Source organism: Glycine max, chromosome 6 (genome assembly GCF_000004515.6).
Source record: "Glycine max cultivar Williams 82 chromosome 6, Glycine_max_v4.0, whole genome shotgun sequence".
Taxonomy (NCBI): Eukaryota; Viridiplantae; Streptophyta; class Magnoliopsida; order Fabales; family Fabaceae; genus Glycine; species Glycine max.
The window spans coordinates 36,892,542-36,896,872 of NC_038242.2; positions in this window are offsets into that span (position 1 = coordinate 36,892,542).

Here is a 4,331-nt window from a genome sequence, read left to right on the forward strand (position 1 = left end):
TACGTTCATACTTCAAAGCACAAATATAAAAAGGCTTTTAAAAAGGCTATTAGGTCAGGTTTTTAAAAAGGTCAGACCGAGTCAAAATAAAAGCCTTTGTTAGGCTATAGGCCTGACTCAGACCTCAAAAATTCATCGTAGGCTAGGCTCAGACCTTTTAAAGTCTGGTCTGGCCTGACCTATTCCCACCCCTACCCATGGGTTTCATTCTTTGACCACCAATGTTTGATTCTGAACATCAACGAGAAAAAGACTTGTAATATATACAAATTTTAATAAATTTTACTTTTCATTTAATCATTTTTTTTGTTATTTGATAGTTTTTAATAAACTTTAATCATCAATAAAGTATAAGTTAATAATATTTTTAATGAAGACGTCTTTTCAATTTTGCTTGTACAAAAATACTAAATTATAATTTTGATTATCCTTAATTAATTCTTTTGATTTGTGATTTTAATCTTCTCTTTTTCAGTGATTTTAGTCTTTCTATTTTAAAAAATTAAAATTTTATTTCAACCTTCAATTTTATAAATATTTCGTTTATTTTATTTTGATTGGGAAATCTAATGTATTCACTTAAGATATCATAAACATAAAAATCAAATTAAAGTTAGGAAAATAGAATTTTGTGTAAGGGGACCAAAATTAAATAATTGAAGTTTAGTGATGTCTTTCCAAATCATTTATTCTAATCTTATGTTTGGATTGGGTGATTTATGAGGGAGAGAAATGAGAGGGAATGTACATTATGTTTCTATTTGCTTGCAAGAAAAATAGGAAGGAGAAAACGTAAAATTCGATGAACTCCTCCATTTTTCAAATCCTTAGTATTTAGCACAATTTTGAGATGATTTCTTGTGTGTAACATCCCAATTTTTCGTAAATAAATTTAAAAAGCTTTTTAGTAATAAATAAATAAATATAGAGCAAATAATAGGCTGAGTACCCTAGGTATAAATAGTTATGTTAAGTCAGCTGCCTCCTTTTGGCCTCATTTTCGTTTTTCCCCTTCTCCTCTCAAAACCCTTTCTTTTTCCCGCAGCCCACCAAACCAGTCTCAGAAAAACGACGATCTCGAACCCGTTCACCATTGGATCGTCGTGAAATTTGAGTATCATGTTCGCAACACAATTCCGAGCATTCTCACCGTTGGGAATTTCGATATAATGTCTGAACTGAGAGGAAAACCCTTCGCATTGTAGCCTTTTTCTTTCCCGCAGAAACCCAGAGCTGTCTTGGTAAAACTACAATCCCGGTTTCGTTAACCGTTGGATTATTGTGAAATTTGGATATGTTGTTCGAAATTCAATTCCCCACGCTTCCACCGTTGGGATTTGCGAGATAATATTCGTGGAGGGAGAAAAAGGAATCGTATGAAGACAGTACAAGTGGAGGTTTCAATCTCTTCTCCGTCTCTCTGACGTTTGGGAATTCTATAGGAGCAGTCGGATGAATAATTGAAAGAATTTCCGGGAACCGCTAGAGATGTTGCTATCGCTGGCTGAAGACACGTGAGCCCGCTTAGAGGTAAGGGATGAGTTATTCACAGTTGGGGATTAGTGAGAACATGTGTAGGGATCCTTAGAGGATTAAATTGGGATTTTATTTTTGGATGTTTGTTAAATTCCAATTTTTCCTTTATGATTATAAATAAAATATTGATGTCCTGATGAAAATTGCTTGATAAATTGTGCTCTTGATATTTGTATATTTGGACCTATGATTTGGATATAATTGTGTAATATTATTTGAGGGGTTTTAGTCCTCATGTTGTGATAGTCTTTTATATAAATTGTTATATTGAGGATATGAAATGATAATTCAAATTGTGAGTATGTGATGAATTGTAGAATAACATGTTGCTTTGAGATTATAATATTGTTATTGAGATTGAGTATAAGTGTAAAGTTGAACATGTGTTAATTTGTGAGATACGTGTAAACATGTGATGGTGGATTGTGATACTATGAGATGTGAAATTGTGAATGAGTTCTAGTTGTGGATAAGTGTGTAGTTAACACTTGATGTGAAATTACTTGTGTTGTAAGCTATGAATTGTACAATACCCGACCAGCGTTATCTTGAGAAAAGCGTTGATGCGCAGTGTTAAAGAGAAAATGTAGGTTTCCTATTTAGGAACCAGTGTTAAATCGTAGCGCAATTGTGTTGAACGTGTTTAAAACACGAGTGTAAGGTCGTGGGTATTGTATAATTCATGAGCAGTGTCTGCATGTAAAAAAAATTATTTTAGGGGTTGGACCTGAATCAGGAGGGAGAGGCCCTGACGGACTCTTCGGAGTGTAGGCCTTGGGGGTCACCGGGTTTGAGTGCTCCTTTAAGCCTATGCTGATCTCATATGGTTGGAGCATTCTCGCAAAACATCGTGACCCTGACTGGTCTCCCTATGATCTTACTTAGTGAGAGTGACCTGACAAACCCATTGTGTGGTGTGTCTTGTTATGTACTCCTAAGCGCCCCAGGGTGGTTTTTCACTGACATGGTACCACATTGCATATAGAATTGAGTCTTAGCATAACTATTGCATATGCTTGCTAATTGATGTGTTATTATATCTTGATCCAAGTGTGGGATTCTTGTGTAATGTGATTGATAATTGAAAAGTGAATTTTGAATGACGAAGTGGTGAAGTTACGTGAGCTATGTTTAAGCAAGTGGTATCTCATTTATATAATATGTATATTTAATTGTCTTGTTTCTCTATTAGCTAGGAATGTGATAACTCACTCCCTGTGTGTTGTTGTGTTTGGATCCTGTGATGATCTTGAACTTGTGTTCGGGGGAGCAGATGAATAGGTGGATGACTATGAAGAACCTCATGCTAGAGGACACGGGAACACCACGCTCTGATAGGATGTGACATTAGGATATAGGTTCTATATTAATTGTATGAGACTTATATGACTTTCTTTGAGTCGAGATGACTTTATTATTTATTTGGACAAGTTTGAATATGATGTAAAAGAAAGTGAATGTGAGCCTTTTACCCATTTGAAAAGCTTGTATTTAAAAATGTTTTAAAAATACTTTTAATTAATATTTGAATTTTTATTCCTTTATTAATATATATGTGAGGGGTAGAGGGTGTCACATTTAGTGGTATCAGAGCAGGTCGAACCTTTCGGCCAGTGTGTTATGTGCTTACCATATTCTGGTGTGCACTGTGTGTGGTTACTTATGAGTACTTTTGTTGAGCATGCTTGAATTTTTGTTTGTATTTTCTCCTACATGATTAAATAAGACTTAATAATAATGCTTGTATGTGCCTTGCATCCTTAATGTCTGTTATACCATAAATCCACTGTTGAGTCATGAGTTATGAGACTGGCCATCTCTATAATTTGTGAAGTGCGGTTCGACATTATGGTAAGCCGTTAGGTGATGCAAGAAGCCTTGATACTGATGGATAATGCTTTAATGAGCCCTTATCTTCTTGCTTGTATGTTGTTAATAAACTTATTTCTATCTTGATGTGTGGATTAGTGTTGTGAAAACCTTTTGAACCATATATATGTCTTGGATGAGTATGTCTTTCTTGATGTGTAAACGCATGACTACTTAACTCACTTTATTTTGTGTGTAGTCGTGAATGTAGTAGTTGAAGTTTGTGATTGTTTAATACATCCTTATTAACTATTAAATTCTTACTTCTTATATGTACGTTGTATACTTATTATAAGAACCTTATAATTCTGGGTATGTTAGTAGTATGGTGTTTTGCCTTAATTGCATAGATAGTATGATTGTTCGTGATTTCTTGTTCTTTGCAATGTTGATACTCTATAGTTCGAGGACTCGTATCGAGATATATTTTATATAGAATACTCTTTTGACCATACCTTTTTATTCTAGTGTAAACTATTCTTTGTGTTGCGTACTTAAGTCGAGTAATTCGATTTCACTTGCAAGCTTGAGTATAATTCATTGTTTGTGTTATGAGCCTACATCAAATAATTGGATTATTGATGTTTCTGTCACGATCAAGTGATAGTTGATATCTCCATATGTGCGTACACTGTGATTATGTTTTCGTTTCTAGAATTCATTTGGAGTATCTACTGTTGATTCTAGATGAGTGATCCTTCTTGATTTAAAATTATTGTCTCCTAATCAATCGAGTGTTCATCTTATTATTGGCTGCTCATCTTCCAATCATGTCTAGTTAAACTGCTTGATAATCTTTCTTGTTGTTACTTCTAATACAAATAAAGAGAGACTTCGCCTTTGACAATCATGTTAAGATGTTTTGAGAGGAAATACTTGAGTAGACATGATCATTGTTACCTATAGACGAAAGTCAAACTTAGTAA